Source organism: Myodes glareolus, chromosome 19 (assembly GCF_982192425.1).
Source record: "Myodes glareolus chromosome 19, mMyoGla1.1, whole genome shotgun sequence".
NCBI classification, from domain to species: domain Eukaryota; kingdom Metazoa; phylum Chordata; class Mammalia; order Rodentia; family Cricetidae; genus Myodes; species Myodes glareolus.
In genome coordinates this window covers 17,154,645-17,175,178 of record NC_142044.1, presented here as the reverse complement: position 1 = coordinate 17,175,178, position 20,534 = coordinate 17,154,645, and the positions used below count along the sequence as shown (strand labels likewise).

The window sequence follows — 20,534 nt, the reverse complement described above, 5'->3', positions numbered from 1 at the left end:
AGCCATCAGCTGCGATTGCGGTATACCCAGGGTTCTAGAACATTCCTCGTTCCCAGTGCCTACGTGATTGAAAACAAAAGCAAAATTTTAAGCCCATTGGCCTGCTGTACATGCCCCTTCATGCTCTGACTCCAAGCACCAGCTTAGGTTGCAGGTTCCTGCAACCCCAGTTCTCCCCAATCCTTCACTCAATTAACTCATCCTATGACTAAGCCATATCTGATAGCTGCGTCTATAATTTCATTCCATTCCCGGAAGAGCTCTGCCTCTTCGTTCATCCACATCTGCCTCCAGCAAACTTTTTCAGCAATGTTGTCATTCTCCTTGATATTCAAAATAGTGTTCTACTTTGCTTACATAGCCCTTCCCGCTGCTTGATTAATTACTCTGTGTGTTTCCCAGAATGTTTCCCACACCGCTGGCATAACAGCCCTCTTGTTATAATGTACTTGCTTGTGTTTCTTTCTGACCCACGCCTAACCTCCAAGACAGTGAACCTCTTGCAAGCAGAGATCATTTTAACCAACAAAGTTCCGAATTTATGTTTGGTTCATTATGTAGCATCAAATATTAACTAGAACATAGAGAACATAAGCCTATCTAGACCCTTCTTTCCTTTGGTCATGAGTCTTTAATTTCTCAAAGCCACTCTTCTTATCTCGATTTAATTTCAACAAATTCTCTTTCCTGTTTTTTATTTATTTCTTTTAAAAAGCCCATCCAGGTGTTTCCAAGGTCTTCATATCTTGATATTGCAACATATGCCTTATCTACAAAATATGGCTCGCACCCCCATTTCTTAAGCCTCTGAGACAGTTGGGACAAGGACATGTTGATTACAAAGTGCCTGTATCCCAAAGTTGGAAAACTTGTTTGTGGGGAAAAGGCTTTGCTCTTCATGGAGGCCAAGTCAAATGAGCATCTCTGCAAAAGCTGCACGCATTATAATTATTCCCAAATGGATCCACCAGTTTGCTTCAAGAAGTTGAGAGATGAATGGTTAGTGGGGGTTTAGTGGATGGATATTAACATACACATTACACACAGGGTCATTCAGCAAATTTAAGTCTCACACAACATAGTGACACATAACTCATAATCCATCAAGAAATAGTGAGAATAAATTCCAATGTTTACTTTTCCAGATTGTTCAAACTTACTCTTTTAAGACCAACAATAGTCTCATAATTAGCAATAAAATCTTATAATCTCATAATTAAATCTACTGTTACGCACATCACTTATTCTTTACAGTATGATGAGGTTGTACTAAATAGATACACACTGTCCCAATTTACTCCTTTTTTTTTTTCCTAGTTGCCCAATCGGTTACCAACTATTATTAGTTGGTACTGTCTGTTGGTCCTGGCTATTTCTGTCCTGCTACCTTACTTCACAGAACTTGTGAGCAAAGATGAGCGGGTAATACTTGGAAAATCATGATAGCCATTTCCCTTAAAGCTTATAAGCACCTCGAAGTTTTCTCCCTAGCAGATCTAGTGCAGTGTGAGACAGTTCTATCTGAGGTCTGCGCACTGTTTTGTAAAGAAGCCAACAGTAGCTTTGGGCTTGTGAGTCCCATTCTCTGTAGCAATGCTCAACTCTTCCATTGTAATTTGAAAGTGGCTGCAGGCAATACATCAACACGTGAATGTGGCTGTGTTCCAATAAAACTTTATTTACAATGCATGTGGTGGGCAAGATTTGCCCCACAGGTGCTAGAGTTTTCTAATACCTGTCTTACATTATCGAAATTGCCAGACCTGAACTTTTGAAGTAGAGGGATTTAACTATTGCTTGGCTTATAAGAGAAATAAGACATATATTTTCCTGTGCAGAGAAACTGAATTTATCTAACTTGGTCATTGCTGTTGTTTAGATGTTTTTAAGGAACCCAGATAAATTCTTCTATCAGATAGTAACTGTAGTGTGTTGGCCTCCTGGGTTAACCTCTTACCCTAGACTGGATCTGTCTGACCTCTGCCTTTCCCTTTTGCTATTCTACCACCTTTGTCCTGTCTGTTACTACAAGGCTTGTCTTCAGGAAATAGACAGTGTCATTAGCCAGCATATCGTGGAGAAGAATTATAAATTTATGAGTACTATAGCTTCAAAGAAATGAAACAACAGATGTTAGCATGGAACCAATGCTAAGTAAAACTTCAATTACTTCCCCCACTTCCCAATTTCTAAATGAAGCAAAACAAGTCTGTAACATCCTTACACATAGTATATTCTCTGAGACTGCAAAAAAAACTCTTGTCTCCTTAACCTCAGTTTGTACCGAAAACTAAAAGCCTAACCATGTTGTATCTTTTAAAAGACATATTTATTTTATGTGTATACATGTATGCTTGGTTATGTGTGAGTGCATTGTGTGTATGCAGTGCCTACTGAGGTCAGAGAGGGCATTGTATTCCGGAGAACTAGAGTTCCAGATGGTTGGGAGGGGCTCATAGGGGTTCTGGGAACCAAACAGATGTTCTCTAGAAGAGTTACAAGTACTCTTAACCACTGAGCAATCTCTCCAGTCACAAAATCAGTTTTTGTTTTTTATTTTGTTTTGTTTTAATTTTAAGAGCCTACTTTAAGTAGATATAAACAATTTATATAAAGTAGATACAAATCTATTATAAGTCATTTATATTGACTCTAACTGATGAACATTTTTCAGTGTATATCCTGACCTGCAGAAAGTAGGTCTTTCTTTTTTAGTGTGGGAGGGGCTTAAGACAGGTTTTCTCTATAGCCCAGGCTGGCCTGGGATTTGCTCTGTAGACCAGGCTGGCCTTGAATTCAAAGATCTACTCTGCCTCCTTAGTGCTGGGATTTAAAGCGTGTGCTACCACACCTTGCCAGAAAGCAGGTATATTCAAAGACCAATTACATTAGTATCACCAAAAGATATTTCTGTGAGAGTCAAATTGTTCTTTTTTCTTTCTTTGTGTTTTTCTTTCTTTCTCTTTTCTTTCTTTCATATTTATTGAAGACTTCATTATGTGCCAAGACCTTTGTCTAACTTCATATTATTGTTGCTGTTGTTGTTTTGATGCTTGGTTACTTTTGCTTTTTTAAAAAAATGTTCATTCATTTTTCAGTTTTATACATTTGGATAGAGAATTTTGTAACCAGAGACTGTTTGTTCATTTCTGGTCACCTGATCAGTATCTGGCATCTGTCTCCTTTGACCACTACATGGCATCTCCTTGACTCCGCCTACTCTGTCTATATATCTCTGTTCCGATTTCCCATCTGGCTTGCTCTGATAAGCCATTGGTCAAAACAGCTTTATTCATTAACCAGTGGTAATGAAACATACTCACAGCATACAGAAGAGAATTGTACATAATCTCCCTTTTCTGTCTAATTTAAAAGTAATGTTTTAACTTTTACACAGTAAAATTACATATAACAAAATAAGTAAGAATTACAGTTATAATATTTAGTCATCTATCCTATCTCTGTGAATCTAAAGTTTTATATCTAATTTATCTTTGATCATAACTAAGGAAATTATAACTATCTGTCCTCAACTCCACCAAAGATTCTAGAAGGATATGTTACCTAAGTAAACAGGAAGTACATTGTAATCAACTTCCAAAATGCTAGAATTGACAGAGACATCTTGCTACCTGAACAGTCAGCAAAAGTTCTTCTGTAACATTGGGACATCCATCTTCAGCTAATAAACCCGTAGTATTCAACAGAGTTTTCCATGAAGCAGGAAATTTAAAGATCTGTTCTGCCTTGTAATAGCAAAGTTCATCAGTTGCTTTCTTCTGTGTCCTGCAGAATGCCTGGCAGTTTCCTCTGTGAAGCAGAAACCCTGAGGAACCATCCCATCTTTGGAAAGTTTAGCACTCAGTTTTCTGTGGGTCCTGCATGTCCAGTTCATACAGCATAACATCAAGCAGTCCAGGCAAGAGCAGTTTCTCGCCCAAATGGCTAGCCTTGTCACACTGAAGACAAATTCCATAATGGGTTTCTTCAATGCCCATCTACCTCTCTGAAGTAATTGGTGCTGCCAGAAGCAGACATGTCTCGCTATCAAGAAAAGTCTAGGTTCTTAAAAACCTTTTAAATGCCATATTCTGTAGGTCTTTAGAGTGCTGAAGATTATCTATCTAACTGAAAAATAGCTCTATATAACTAGAAAACTTAGCTAACATGACTACAAGCTTGACTATTATAAATGGCTATCTATTAATCTGCAATTTTTAATTATACATTACATTTTTATATGAGCTGTCCAAACATAATACCTAAAAAAAGAACAGAAAGACATATAATGAAATTGGCCTTAAATTTGCATCAATAGACCAAGATCCATACCAATGCAAAGTATTCATCTCTATATAGTATATCCCCCCTTTTAAAGAAAGAGATTGATTGTGACCATTTAACCATTTAAAATCAAATATAAAATATAATCTAATGAAACACAATCATTTTGGGAATTTGGACATTGTTCTCTCCAAACTGCTTCCTGCTGTTTGTTGGGCAAAGTATTTTTAGGGTTCACAGAAACCTTTCAGGGGATCATGTCCCATCAAACCACATTAGCCTGGAAGAAATCCAGAGGTTCTCATCTTCTATGGAAACAAAATCAGGACTTCTTTTCAAAGTAACATATCCTTAGACTCAAATTTTGAAGTCAAGATACCTTTAAAATATATATGTTGGTTTAGCTCAGCAGCCTGTACAATGAAATGTCTCTCTGTACTTAGCCCATTCACAGTCAAAAAATTCAAAGAAAACACAAAAATATACATAATCTAGACTTTTGGGGTATTTTCCATACATGGCTTCTTTTTTACTCTATTACTTTTTAGTATTTATTTTATTATCTTTACTTCTTAAATCTATGACTGTCTTTACTCTTTTCTATTACTTAACTGTCTATACTCTTTTTCTTCTCTCTTCCAAGCCTACATACAAATTTTAAACACACTATGACCCATTCAGAGGTTTATTTTTGTCTGAATTTGTCTTTATTGCATGTCTGTAATCATTTTCTGACCAGAAGTGTCTTTAAAAAAAATACTAAGTGGGCATGGTTAGGACCAACTCCACAGTCCTACCTGTTGGTTCTGTCCCATCCAACATGGTAGAGGTATGTCACTGAATCTGTGAGCCATGCTTACCATCCCAGCACCAGAGACTCAGCAGGTTTATGTCACCATTAAGCAATTAGTAGTATGCTGCTCACAAACCCCATTTAAATGCAGGCCCTCCCAAAAGAGCCAGAGTTTGTGCTGCCAGCAGGAACCAGGAAGCCATCTCTCAAATAGCTACACAGTTTTGCTGCAAATGCTGAGTCTGAAAGCCTTCTCTTAAAGGAGCCATGCCTCTGCTCACTGCCAGCACACAGAGCCTATGTGAAAAAATAAATGTAACTACCAAGAAGCTATGCTTGGCTCCTGCTTTTGTGGGTCTAGAAGCCCTCTTTTTTTATTTTTTTTAACTTTTTCAGGTCTTATGTGGATTCATGCAAGATCGTGGGTACCATTTTGTAGGTGGTGGCTGCTCATTTGTTTCCAGGTCACCAAGATCAGTAGGTTCTGGTGTCTCTGAATAATCTCACAGAAATTATATAAATTACAACACTGTTCAGGCCATGATTCAGGCATATTTCTAGCTAGCTCTTACATCTTGAATTAACCCATTTCTATTAATCTATGTATCAGTGTGAGGCTGTGGTAAGGTTCCAGTGGATGCCTTTCTCCTTCAGCAGCTACATGGCTTCTCCTTGACTCCACCTACTCTCTCTGTATCTCTGTTTGGATTTTCCACCTGGCTTTGCTCTGCTAAGTCATTGACCGAAACTGCTTTATACATTAACCAATTGTAATAAAACATATTCATAGCATATAGAGGGTAATCTCACATCAAAATTTTACTCATTTCACCCCATTCCCCCCTCTTATCCCCATTCAATTTCCACTGAAATCCTTTCTTTTTGTCCCAGTAAATTTCTCTTCTATTCTCATGGGGATTTTTTGTTTTTGTGGTGATAGTGGTGGTGTTTTGTTTTTTTTTTAATGTGTGACCACTGTGTTTAATTAGGGTTGCTCTCATGAGCATGGGGGTTTGGAGGTCTCTTACTAAAGCCTAGGCTTCCTTTCAATGGCTACACAAATAAAGAAACTGACACCCTCTGCTCCATAACCATTAGTGCCACCAAAATCCATCAGGAAGGAGTAGAACGTTAGGAGCCTCTTCATCAGCCTAGGTTAAAGGCTGACATGCCCAATCTTGTAGCAGAAGTTTCTGTCTCACCTGGTCCCACAGCTGTTCAGTCCTGAAGAAACACACAGAAGCTTATATTAATTATAAACTATTTGGCATGTTAGTTGAGACTTATTATTAACTAGCTCTTACAATTTAGATTAACCCATAATTCTTGTCAATGTTTAGGCATGTGGTTTGGTACCTTTTCTCAGTGAGGCATTCTCATCTTGCTTCCTCTGTGTTTGGCTTGTGACTACATCTTTGCCTTTCCTCTTCCCAGAATTCTCTTAGTCTGGTTGCCCTGCCTATATTTTCTGTGTAATAACCAATCAGCATTTTATTAAACTAACACAAGTGAAAAATCTTTATAAGAGCATTATTCCACAGCACAATCTTGGACAGGGAACCACAGAATCAGGGAGTATTGAGCAGGCCAGAAGTCCATTTCAGGTATCTTCCTCTAGTGCTTCCCACTCTGCATGTTTTTGGGGGACAGAGTCTCTTACTGAACCTGAAACTCACTAGTTGTCTAGTCTGGATGTCTACAAGATCCAACAATGCACCTGTCTCTGACCTCTGACCCTAAAAGTATAGTTACAGGTATACACTACAATGTTCAGCTTTTATTTGAGTCCAACTCAGGTCACCATACTTATACAACAGGCACATCATTCATGCCACAGCCTCTAGAATTGTAAATTTCCTACCGTACTCATTAGGTTTAGCCTAGTAACTCCAGAGTACTGAATAATTGTTAAAAGGTTTCACTTCAGGAAACAGTGAGTTTAAGTTCACTTCCAGCTTCTGCTTCTTAAGATTCTAGAACAAGCCTTGCTCAAAGCCACTTTGAAAATTAACATGGCAGTGATTTTTTGCTATCTATTAATACATGACACATTGCACCATATCTCAGAAGCTCCAAACATCAGTGATTCTTCAGGCATCATTTTGAAAATTGGAAAAGTCTTGATAAGGAACTCTTATTTTTTCATTCCCTGCCCCATAACCTGGGGCTGAGGATCCCCAACCCAGATGGTTTGATCAAATAGTGGAGAACTAGTCTAGCTGCTCAATGTGGGTGTCAGTAGAGACACCCAGTTTCCCTCCATGTGGGGCTCTCCATGTAGCTTCTGGGAGTATTGATTACATGTGACAACGTTTGAAAGAAGAAAGGGAAATGACCACATTGTAGTAAGAAAGAAAGAGGAAAGTAGAACTAGTGCATTAACCATCTCTGAAATATTCTACTGATGGAACTCATGACGGGTTTGGCCCAGGTTTCAAAGATCCCTTTCAAAGAGAGGTAGAGAGGTAGGACGACAAGCCATGGTGTAGAATTTGCAATAAATGAGACCAGTCATGGCTTTATAGCTCCTGAAATATGAATTATACTTCAAAAAATCAGATTAAAATCCAGCATTTTTATCTCATTTCCATAACATGAGATAGGGCCTCGGTGCTCTCTTTGGATCCTCACCATGCTCTCGCTACCCTTATTAAAAGGGGAGACCCTTGAGATTTGTTGTGTGTCCATTGAGCTCGAGATCGATGATAAACTTTCAGTTCCTGTTTTCCAGTGCCTTTCAAGTGCCCTTTTTCCATGATTCTAACATTTCTAGATTGTACATTTTACAGTCTAGGGAGGCTTATGACAACTGGAGGTCATATGGCAGTCTTCTGTGTAAGGATTTGGCTCCGATTGTTCATATTTTTATCACTTCACCCAAGTTTAATTGCTATTAAAACAGATTCTGAAATATTACACTATAATTTGGCACTGAAGCAACAATGTATCTTGTCAGCCAAAAGTCATGAAACAGCGCCATCCACGAGGCAAATTTTGACACTGAAGGTATAACCACAATTTAATGTTTTTGCAATCTGAGCTTTGCACTCAGATAGAAATACATAACAAATAAATGAAGGTGTGTCATGTTTTATTTCTGAAATCCATGCAGAGGGATTGCCTATCACGCTTGATGCTGGTACCCGGAGGCCGAGAAATTGCTGGGTTCTTTAGAACTGATGTCAGAAAGCATGAAGCAATAGCAGGCTGATATTGTTCCTTATGTCGGACTATCAAAGCATTCTGTCATAGTTTAATTAGTACTGGGTTTTTGCTGTTCTGTCTTATTGGTACATTTTTTTTAAATGCAGCTTGGATGTATGCTGGTTAGTTTTTATGTCAACTTAATGCAAACTAAAGGGGAGGGAGAATCTCAATGAAGAACATACCTCTATTAGATTGGGGTCTACACAAGCCTATAAGGAATTTTCTTAATTGATGATTGGTGTGGGAGGGTCTAGCCCATCATAGGCAGTGCCACCCCCGGGCTGGTGGTCTTGAATTTTATAAGAAAGCAGGCTTAGCAAGCCATGGGGAGCAAGCAAGTAAGCAGTACTCATGGCCTTTGTGTCAGCTCCTGCCTCCTGGTTCTTTTCTTGTTTGAATTCTTGTCCTGAGTCCCCTCAGCTGTTGATTGTTACCTAGAACTATAAGTGAAATAAGCTCTTCCTCAACTTGCTTTTAATCAAGGTGTTTTGTCACTGCGGGGGGGAAAAAACACCCTAGCAAAGACAGATGGGGTGAAATATGGTGATAGATCTTATGTTTAAAAATGGCTACAAAACATCTGGATTCCCTTTATTTGCAGAAAAGATGGCTGTCGCTCAGATGGCTCAGGGAGATGAAGCAGCTGGACTTCTCAGAAAGTCCACACAGGGACAACTGTTGCCTTCATTCTCCCACATGATGCTTCTCGGCTGTAAGGCAGCCTACCTCAGTTCCCGAAGGATGAAATGCCGCCTGGTGCCAGCCCTACCTACCTACTAGTATCCCAGCCAAACTTCAGCGTGGATAAAATGTATTTACAATGCCCCAAACCCAAACTCTTTAAGGGTAGTGAAACACACTTATTTTTACAGACTGTTTTATAAAGGCCACATAATACCAAATAATCAGTCACCATTCTGAAAGGGGAATAATTTAAAATATTAAATTCTTTGCAGTCCTTGAGGCAGGAGTAGGTTTGGAGAAGGTTTCCCAAACTGTTATGTTAAGATACTATATTAAGCATTACTTGACATCTTACAGAAGTGAAAACATAGTTTTACCCTGCACTGATCACTGATTTGCAAAGTGTGCCAGGGATTTCCTGTCTTTCCTTGCCTGGGTCAGGGCCGTGTAGGGAAAGCATGGGCAGCAGTAATGTCTTTGCCTCCATGGCCAAGATAGGAGAAGACTCCCCTAGACTGCCTCTGCCATAATATGGGAATCCCATCACGTCTTATGTGGTCCTTCTTTAGTTGTGCCATGATCACTCTGTTGAAAAGACTGTACTAAGTATTCCAGTGAATACAGTACAGCCCTTCTCCAAGAAGTGTCTTTAACTAGAAGAGAGATTGGGCAGAATTCCCAGTCCTATCTGTAAACAGCAGCGAATGCTCCTGTGCCTCCTCATGCCTCAGGATTCTTGCCTTTCTATACTAGAATACAGGACATTGTACAGCCATGGACTCTCACTGTGAATACAACTCAGCATACGAGGGGTTGCTTGAGAATAAGAGTGAGGGTTATTTGATATTCATTCTTCATATACCCAATGTTTAGCATAGAACCTGAGATGGCAATCAGGAAATAATACTGAGGCTATAAGAGGTAAGACATGACCACAGTCCTGGACTTGTGAACTAGATGCAGTAGAATCGTGAGTTCAAGCACATCCTAAGCTAGACTGTGGGAAAGATGGAATGGAGATAGAAAAAAAAAATGTTGATCTCGGCACAGAGCTCAATAGTTAGTTGCACCCTGGGGGAAATGGTATTTGTTCTGTCTGTTCACACAACGGGATCATTCAGAGTTCCAGAACAAATCAAGAGAGGCTTAGCAAGACTATGTGACACCTTCTAAGCAATAGGTAGACTCTAAACTGACATTGTAAGAAGTATAAAACTAGGCAGGGACATATAGAATGAAACAGAGATCAGCATTTGACCAACTAGTCTGTGATGTGTTGTGGATACGTCTAAGTGAAGATACTGAGATATTCTGTACTAGAGCCATCACTTGCCAGTTACAAGAGCTTGCAATCTTAGAAAAAAAGAATGCTACCCTGGAGCTAGAGAAGACGGGTCAGTCACTAAGAGCGCATACTGTTCTTCCTGCTCCGTTCCCAGCAACCACCTAGAGCACCAGTGCTAAGGACTCCAACACCCTCTTCTGGCCTTTGCTGGTACTGCACTCATGTACATATACCCACACATAAATAAACACATACACACATATGGAAAATAAAAAAAATAAATCTTTTTCCAAAAAGAACACTATGTTAACAATGAGCTCCAGATCTTGTCGGCAATGCTGAGAACATTTCCGTGGAAGAAACAAAGTGCATAGTAGGTGGTTCCGGAATACCATGGACCACTCTACATGGGCTCCATCAATGAGTGGTTGTGTGTCCCGTCTTCTCTGTACTAGAGTATTTCTGCTCCAAAGTGGAGCCGATAATCATATCAACCACCAAGCTATGATGAGGTTTCAAAGAGGAGACTCCCACGAACCCCATTGATACAGCACTTTTTGCATGACAGTATGACACAAACGTTGAGTTGTTATTATCCCTGCTCTTCTGTGCCCCCTGGTTCCCTCATCAAAACAGAGAGATAATAATACTAGTCCCAGCCCATTTCCTTTGGACCCTGACAGACTGGAAGGCAATTAAATGTGTGAAAGCAATTTGGAAGTTGAGCTCTGCACAGCAAGGTGGGACAAGGGCTGCTAACTGCCATATCCTTAGCAAAAAAAAAAAAAAAAAAAAAAAAAAAACTGACCTCAAGAGCCTGGACCACAAGGCAGGAAGCTTGTATCTGAACTGTTGACTGCAGGTGTGTGCACAGGAATGGCTTCTCTGGATGCAGTATGTCAAGGTGAAGGCCTTTGCATTTGACTGGTCCAAGATTGCGTGAAGATGGGAGAGGGACATCTAAGCAAGAAATAAATAATGCTTAAACTCCACAGCCTTGCAAATCGGTGAAATCTCAAACATCCTACTTTGGGACATCTGGGCTCTATTACCTGAAATCCCATTAAACCTTCAGCTTCATAATTCCACGTGGAAACTGGTAAATTGCACGGTCCTGCTGATGGCCACCAGCCAGTTCAAGCAATTAATCACCAGAGTCCCCAAGCAGGTTTGTATCTCCTGCCAAGCAGATTCTCGGAGGGGGAAACTATGTACACAAAGGAAAGTGCCCAATCCACACAGTTCCATAGCAACACACTTTGTAGCTCTGCCCACACAGAGAAATTATCTGTTATCATTAAGACATCCAAGCCTCATAACTTTTTCCTCAATGGAAATTAGTACTCACTAGCGCGGGGAACATCTCCAAATCTCGTTAACTGTAACACAGACTGTAACCTGCTGACTCCCGTTTAGACAGAGCAAGCCCAACCCTTTCCCCACCCTCAGTGTGTTCTCATTTGGGGAGAACTTGGTTTGTACTGAGTGCTCTTTCTTTTCTTCTCTTCTCTTTCTTCCTTCCTTTCTTTTCTTTTCTTTCTTTTCTTTTTTTTTCTATTCTTGTCTTCCTCCACTACATGCATTGTCCCTTGTGTCCGGACCCAAGGACCAAAACCCACAGCACTGTGACCTTGGATCCTGATTTCAGAATCCTGCCAGACAGACTCCAAGGTGCAACGGCTCTTAACAAATGATCCATTCCTCCTAAGGTTTCTTGCTTGGTTTTGCCAAGTACAAGAGGTTTGAGTAAACGAGATAATCTTCTGCACTTCGGAATGTTTATAGAGTTCTCCTTAATGACCATTTTGTATATACAGCGATTCTGGGAACTTGTACAAAGGCAGAGGGGAAGCCTTGAGCCATACTGGAGAGAACAGGAAGAAGGCAGGTGTGGACAAGAACAAATTTATAATATGGGTGACAACATAGGGAGTTCCCCTTGCTGGGTGACTCTTTTCTGGGGCCATCTTGCTCAATCCCTGTCTCAGTTCAATTCTACAGTGATGCAGCCACTTGACACACACGGACATGTAAGCATTCGGGAAGTAAAGTTAAAGCTAAAAGTCATTTCCATGAGCTGGAGAGATGGTTCAGAAGGCTAAGAGAACTTGCTGTCAAGCACAAGGATGTGAGTTCAAGTCCCAGCACCCCCATAAAAAGACAGGCATGGCAGTGCACCTGCCTGTATTCCCAGTGCTCTGCTAAGAGGACACAGGCAGATCTCTGAAGCTGTCTGGACAGCCAGTTTAGCTGGTGAGCCCCAGATTCAGTGAGATACTTTCTGAACTTAAGGAAATATAATGGAGGGTACTAAAGTAGGAGACCTCACGTGACCTCCACACACGTGCATGGAGCCATGCACCTGCATACACTTACACTTATCAAACGTACTACACCCAACCCCACCACCATGGCCACAGAAAAGGTGTTTCATGTGCTCTTCATGATTCAAGTGCCCAGTGAACACAGGCAGCTAATGGCTACTGTATTAGAACCGTTAGGACACATCCATCACTGCAAAAATCGGAAGTGTCCAGTGCTACAGTAGTTGGGAGCCCCCTGCCCTTGCTGCTCAGAGGGTGGTCCATGTCCTCGTGGCCACTAGTGAACTGCAGAATCAACGGTATGCTGTCCTGTGGTTCATCATACACTGAAAGTTAAGAATCACATCCTGAGGTGCCCTCTGCTCCAAGAGTGTGTGCCCATGTTCCTCATTTGCTGTCACTTTGATTGTGCAGTGTCTCATGGAGAGATTCTTCTAGCTCCCTTGACACTAGGCCTTGAAAAGAAGAAACACCAAGTGTACCTGGTAGACTCCTGCAGAAGAGTGTTTTCCTCTTTTCTCTTGAAAAACTGGAGATTTTTTTTGTTCCTTTTCTAAAGAAGAGAATCTTAGGTACGAATACTCTTCCATGGAAGAAGCTGTTGGATTGGCCAACAGGGAAGCTCTTGAGATTGAATAATGCTAAATAGTGCAAATAGGCCAAGAATGGATGGATGAATAAAGAAGCAAGCAGGAAGAAAGAAAAGGCAGGTTTGTTCATACAGTTGACAGACAGGCAAGCAGGGTTCCGTGCTCTGGGATGGAGTAACCTGGGGTCCAGAAGCAATGAGAGAAACTAGAAAATAATCTTTTGGAATGTTCTCAGTCAGCTGGCTGATGCTGTAAAGAAGTGGGGGAAGTTTAGTGGCAGAGGGGACCAAACTTCAAGGTACATGGCTGTGCTCTCTTTGATTCATTATTGCTTGTGCCAGTGGACTGCGTTTTCCTCTGAAAGGATGTTGGGGCTCTTAGAACGGCTGTCAGAATGTAATGACTTGAGCCACTTGCATCTATCCAGTGCAAAGGATGGAGTCACTGGGGTTACCGCAGACTAATTGGCTGTACAAATGCATCCCTGCAGAGAGCAGCTGGCCGGATGATCCTTTCTCCCCAAAATGCATCATTTCGTATTTGTGTGGTACAAGGGAATCGTCCACTGCTGTCAGCTGGTATCTGGTTCATGCTAGTTATACAGCAGAGGGGAATCTTGCTGGTTTCCAGGGCAAATGATTCCTAAAGACTTAAGGCAATGGACACCCTAGATGCTCATAGACCTTACTCCATATACTGAAATCTCTACTCCAGTTCTCTTTAAAAAACAGGAAGGAGCTGCTAACTTTGCTCGCATAGCTGTCTTCACATGTTCATTTGCATGTCCATTCTCTCATTCCACGAACATGTTAAGAACAACTTTGATGCCCCCCCCACCCCGCCATGGCCAGAGCACAGGACGAGAAGAGTGAGACATACCTCTTCCCTCAAGGAACTTGAGGTTCATAGCAATTTCCAGAACTGCTATAAACACTTCCATTCCTGGCAACATGGTCAGAAATTCAAATCTATGGTCCAGCTCTAAAAGGAATGGACCTATTTCCTCCCATTTGGAGCTCAGAGCAATGTCTTGAGCTCCCTGGAACACTTCGGAGCACCATGAAGTACTAGCCTGAAGACAGATATACCGTCAAGTGATGCTGGTACGGGACAAAGCAGGTTCTAATAGAGTTTCAGCATAGGAATTTGCAACCCCTCCAGCCCTGTCCCCTCAAAGCACTGTGGGACACTTCAGCCAGTGTCCAGGGGAATATGTGTATGCAGAAGCCTACAGGAAGCATAAACTACTGGAAGGCCAGGACATGCTCAGGTCCCTGGAACCTTGCGTAAGTTAGATAGCTTGTGCAGGTCTCCAAGCCTCCCCTGCCTGCCCTACTCTGCAACCCAGCACTGGATCACTGCCTTGTATTATATCCAGGATTCTGGTTATTTTGTTATGTGAAAAGTGCAAGGCTACAAACCACATTTTCCCACAGTCGATACCACTTTTCTCTGTCTGAAGGACAAATAACTACTATTTAAATACTGGGGGAAAGACGTGGGTGTTTTCGTGGACGGCTGCCAAGCCGACTTCATGAGCATCACTGCTCCTCTTGTTAAACATATAGCTTTTCAATCTCCCCGCTGGACATTCTGATCCACGACACGGGGAGAGAGCAAGACAAAGCAAAAACTCGGAGAAGCTCCCTCAGGTGAGTCTCGCGCAGGCATGCTACACACCTGCGGTGCATATGTCAGCTTTGAAACCCCGGAAGCTGGAAATGCAATTTAACCTGCGTGAATCAGAGTTGATTTCTGGAAGGTTTGCTTTAGGTTTGTTTCCCATAGTCAGGCTTTTAAATGTAGAGGCTAAGGCAATGGAGCGAGGAGAAAAGTATTTGCTGCTGCAGCACAAGGGCCAGAATCCAGGCAAAGCCAGATGTGATGTGTCCACAGCTGTACTTCCAGGGCTACTATGTCAATGTGGGAAACATAGAAGGGAGAGACCCAAGAAGTTTGCGAGCTAGCCTGGCCTAGGTAGCCGTGTGCTACAAGAAGTCTGTCTCAGGCAAGGTGGAAGGCAAAGACCTCTCATCTAGTCTCACACAATACAGCTGGTGTGTACTAACACATGAACACAGTCTCTCTCTCTCTCTCTCTCTCTCTCTCTCTCTCTCTCTCTTTCTCATAAACACACACACACACACTTCGTGGGTAAAGAGCAAGAGAGAGATTTTAAAATTTGTAAAAATGCATACAATAAACTTTTATTGACACATAGTAACTTTATATATTTATGGGATACACTGTAGTAACCTCATGTGTACACAGAGTAATCAAAGCCAGGTAACTAGGACTGGCTAAGCTTACAGTGATTTCTCAGGCCCATAGAACCGAGTAACAGTTCTGCTTGTAATACTAGAGTAAGTGAGCAAGTTCTTCCCACCCTGCCTTGCTCACCCACTGGCCCTCCTGCCCAGAACTGAGGAAAAGAGGAGAAATCTCGGCTCTCAAACAACACATTCTTTCCTTCTCGGTAGTTTCAAATACAGGAGCCTTCCCTCCGTTCTGAACCCTTCGGAACTCCCTAGAGGCTGTGAGAACTGCAGAGTCGGGCAACAGAACCCCTCCTCTTACCGTGCAAGGAGTCAACCACATTCTATAGGAAAATAGAAACTATGGGACCAGGGGATGAGAGATGTCAACAAAGTCCTTTCCTCCTATGTAAGTGTATTTCCTACTTAATAGTTCTAGAATAAACAAGCACCTTAGCATGTATGCAGCAAAGGTCACAGCCTGTCCTAGGCCATTTGTTTCTTTAAGATGTTTTTCATCTGTGGAGTGGAGCTAGTGTGCCCACTTACCTGGTGCTGCAAAACAGATGTAGGTTCTTGAGTCTGATACTAGGCACTTGGTGAGTACTTGGCTAATGCTACTGTTTACTGTTAACCGTCATGATGTTCATTAACTGTATTACTCAGAGATCTCCATGGAAACAGAAATGATCGATGACATAGATTATCCATATATATGTACACATATGTGTTCATAAATATACAAACACATATATAAGACAGACTTAGTATAGGAACGGGCTCACTTAATTATGGAAAAAGAAGTCTCATGATTTACAAGCTTGAAAGCTAAAGAGTATAGGACCAATGTCCTAGCAGCAAACAACAGAAAGCATGAATGACCCATTACTTAATCCTTCGTCTATTCAAATCTGAGGCCTAGCCGAGCAGTGGTGGCTCACGCCTTTAATCCCCAGCACTCGGGAGGCAGAGGCAGGCGGATCTCTGTGAGTTCGAGGCCAGCCTGGTCTACAAGAGCTAATTCCAGGACAGGCTCCAAAGCCACAGAGAAACCCTGTCTCGAAAAAAAAAGAAAAAAAATCAAATCTGAGGCCTACCCCCATTACGGAGGGCCTTTAGCTTTGCCCAACCTTCCAACTCAAACATTGGTCTCTCACACAAATATCTTCATCTCCACAGCATGATGCTTTCCACGTTTCTAGGCCGTGTGAGAAGATACAGGCTAGTATCTATATATATCACCAACTTTATTGTTCCTCTTCATGCAAGTTCTCTGCCATTCTGACACCAGCCTGTTAGAGACGCTGACCTCCATCTTCATACAACCAGAGAGTAAAATCGATCCCTTAATCACGTTCTCGGTGAGAAGATACCCTCTTCAGTCTATGGGGGACAAGGAGTGATAGAAATCGCATCAGTACCACCAAAACCACATATGGTTTCTCCTACCAGAAGCCCTAATCGCAAAGCTTAGTTTTCTAGCCCCCTAAGCCATCCCTTGTCCTCCTCTTCTAACTTCTTGCCTGCATACTAATTAATTAATCGCGCCTACCTGCCTAAATCATCCGATCTTGATTCTTATAATGGCATGCCTGTGAGGGTTCTAGAAGTTAGAAGTGATTTGGCTTTAAAGGTTTTGATTGCACTGAATATAAAATCAAATAAAAAATGAGAAAATGATGACTAGAAGAGAGGAGTGAGGTTGGAAATTAGCCTTATTGCCCGCGCAGAGAAGAGGCCCACTTAGGTTGGTTTTTATCTTGACCTATTTTGAGAGTGATATATTTGGCTCACAACCAAGAATAAAAAATAAGCAGAGCTCCGTGTCTGCCGAACCAACCTCAGCACGTTTGACATTTCAGGCTGGAGGAGTCTTTGTTGGGGCGCTCTCCCACACATTCCTAAGTGTTTAGTGGTGTCTTGACCCCGACTCACTGGGTGCTGGTAGTAACCGCCATGAGTGGCAACCAGAAATGTCTTGCAGACAGTGCCAATTGTCTGCCCTGGGGCAGAACTGTACTCATCTGAGAGCCACTCAGCCATACTGTGAAAAGGCCGAACACTGTTAAAAGAGAAATGAACTGGCTTTCTGTGGGTTAAACCTCTTCTACAGCACTCCACAGTTTGTGTTTAGTGAAGATTCCTTTACACGGCGTAATTCCTTGTTTTCTCGCTTCTGTTCCTGTTACAGTCAGAGAATTCCTTTTCCTAACATGCATTCTTTATTACAGTCAGGAACAACTTATGGTGACATCAGATTTGGGGTCTGGTCTCAGTCCTGTGCATTCTAGCCAGAGGGTGGGAACAAATTCGTGCGCCTGCCCTCCTCTGAACATGTGCCAATGAAGACCTCCAAAATGGTACTTGAGCTGCAGCAAACACTTGTCCGTAAGATCTCAGTTGGCCTGTGGTGCCTGCTCAGTAAACATAGACCTGCCTACTGACTGTTAGGTTAAGCAACTCACTCCCACCTGCTGTAAATCCCAAACGCGGCTGAAAGCAATTTGGGCCCACACCGAAGAAGACTTCGAACTTGACTTCCATAACAGATACATTTTTTCCTAAAGACACTTCCCTTTCTTTCTGAATGGAAGACTCTAAATGCCTCCTCTCAAGGGAAAAGTTGTATTTGCTCCTCTCAGAGCATGAGATATGGCATTATCGGACAGAGTATCTTTCCTCCAAATATGGGAAGCCTTCATCCCCTGTTGCTGGGGTGAAGGGAGGTAAAGCTTCACACTTAAGTCCTGAGCCCTCTGCCAGGCTGCCTGTTGCCTGCCAGGGGAGTCACTTCCTGCCTTTGAAGTGTTAGAAACTCCCGTTATCAGGCGGCTGTCTGAGGTCTGCACTAATCTAGAGAGCAGAATCAGAGTACAATGGCTATGGCCTGGCAGGTGGGGAGAGGGCACAATGGCCTGACATCTGGGCATTTTCTTTCTTTTTCTAGCCCTTGAACAAGGAGATAATTGTATCTCTGATTTCCCAAAGAAACTCTGGGAACCTGTGATAGTCATAAAACAACAGAAGCTGTCACCCATCGGTTATCTCTTACTCGCTAAACATGGCGCAAAGGGCCTTTCCTCTGAGCTCATTTTGTCATCACGGCAACTCATTTAGGTAGAGACTATGTGACCTATTTTAAAGATTGAGAAGGGTCGTGGTTTTTGTATTACACAGCCGGCAAGTGATGACCTTGGAAGTGAATGGAGATCCTTCCAGAACCCATGCGCTTGACTACTGGATTTGCAAAACTTCCCTACTTAGCCCATATTCTGGATCAAATCTGGTTGGATCCAAGAATGAAACTTAATTACTAGATTAAACAAGCAAATAACGCGTCTTCTCCAACATTATGCCATGCTTAATTTCACAGCTACATGTTAAGCACGGACTATGTATCTGATACTGCAGAGTGTTTTAACAAGACATAAATAAGATATGGCTTCGCCCTCAGAAAGTCGAAGGGGAAGATTAAGGCTTTGTTTCTGACCTCCAAACATTCATGGTGGTATATGCATGCCTGTACCCATATATACGCAGACACAAAAGAATTATCACATCCAAAAAATATCTACAGTGAGGACAGAAAAGCCCGCTGTGGAACATACGTCATAAAAAGACTAAGGTTCAAGTTTTTTTGTTTGTTTGTTTGCTTGCTTTTTCCTTTTGTTTTGGTTTTTGAGATAGAGCTTCTCTGTGTAGCCCTGGCTGTCCTGCAACTCACTTGTTAGACCAGGCTGGCCTTGAACTCACAGAGACCCGATTGCCTATGGAGTGCTGGGATTAAAAGTGGGCACCATCACACCCAGTTTAGGTTCGAGCTTTAATCTAAATGAGTGCTTTGTTATCCAACTTGTGTAAATAATGACTTCTTATTACCCCTGAGCCTGATACAACATGGCGACTTAGCTAAAAGACACCCAACACTAACTGCAGGAAGCAATAACGAACACTGAAGGTTGACCTAATGTCACAGAAAGATGTAAAAGGTACCATTATGCCCCAATGTACTTCCCCCTTTGACTAGTTCTCTTCCCAAGAATTTTGCTGATGAAGTTACATCCCAACACCTTGTCAATCCTGAAAATGTGTCTGTGGCCTCTACTGTCCTTTACATTCATAGTCTATCAAAACACCTCTGTATTCATCCTGATACAGATTAATTTCTACTCCAATTTCCTACCCTGCCTACCATCGCCTTTCATTATGCTGATTGGGCTTGTGGGTAAAGACAGAATCCCACTCAAGAAAAAGGGGAAGTGGGAAAGACTCTGGGCACTTGTATTTTGTATTTCCTACCTGCCACACTGTTCCATCACTAGGGTAGAACTGTCTATCTCTAACAATAACTTGGAACCTAGGTAACCTTAGGCTAGTAACTCTCAGGGCTTTGATTTCCTTATTTGTAAAATGGGAATGGCTTTTTCTATTCCTAAGAAGAATATTGAACACTGAAGGCTAAAAGCATTAAGTATAATAGACTAAGGTTGTCCATGAATACGAATTTAACACATCTGCCCCCATGAGCTCTTGGAAGTCCATGTAGACAACACAGCTCTTTGGACGATACACCTAACTGCAATTTCCACACAAAGGTGTACGTATAGTAACTCAGCCGGGATCAGTGTAACATGAGGGGCCAGCTTGTTGGGGTATCTGTTCCCGCCTGGTACCCCACAGCTGACAAGTCCCAGAGAAAATCAATCACACAGAGATCTCTATAAGTTATAAAGCTGATTGGCTCATTAGGTCAGGCTACTTATTAGCTCTTATAACTTATGTTACCCCATTATCCTTATCTACATTAGCCACATGACTCAGTACCTTTTCCAGTGGGGCAGCTTACATCTTTCCTCTCCGGTGGTCTGGGCAGGAATGGCAGAGGGAGCTTCCTGCTTCCCAGAATATTCCTTTTCTCATCGTCCCGCCCCTACTTCCTGTCTGGTTGACCTGCCTCTACTTCCTGCCTGGCCAATCGGCGTTTTATTAAAATACATGATTGAAAGAATACAGACAATTTTCCCGCACCATATCAGTCTGTAACTAACATTATTTCTGTTTGAATTTTACCTCATTGGCTTTTTCCCAAGGACATACATCTCCCAGATCTGA

The 20,534-nt window shown here is 41.9% G+C and overlaps 1 protein-coding gene and 1 long non-coding RNA gene across 5 annotated transcripts in view; one reads left to right on the top strand and one right to left on the bottom strand.

The window, feature by feature from the left end:
* The window catches only part of Samd12 (sterile alpha motif domain containing 12), a 400,448-nt gene that overhangs the window by 369,135 nt on the left and 10,779 nt on the right, over nt 1-20,534 (top strand). The window lies entirely within an intron of this gene.
* The window catches only part of LOC125415102 (uncharacterized), a 65,362-nt gene continuing 60,168 nt past the window's right edge, over nt 15,341-20,534 (bottom strand). For both annotated transcript variants that reach the window (XR_015735589.1, XR_007236527.3), the window contains one exon: nt 15,341-16,805. This is a non-coding gene — a long non-coding RNA (uncharacterized LOC125415102). The remainder of the gene's footprint in view (nt 16,806-20,534) is intronic.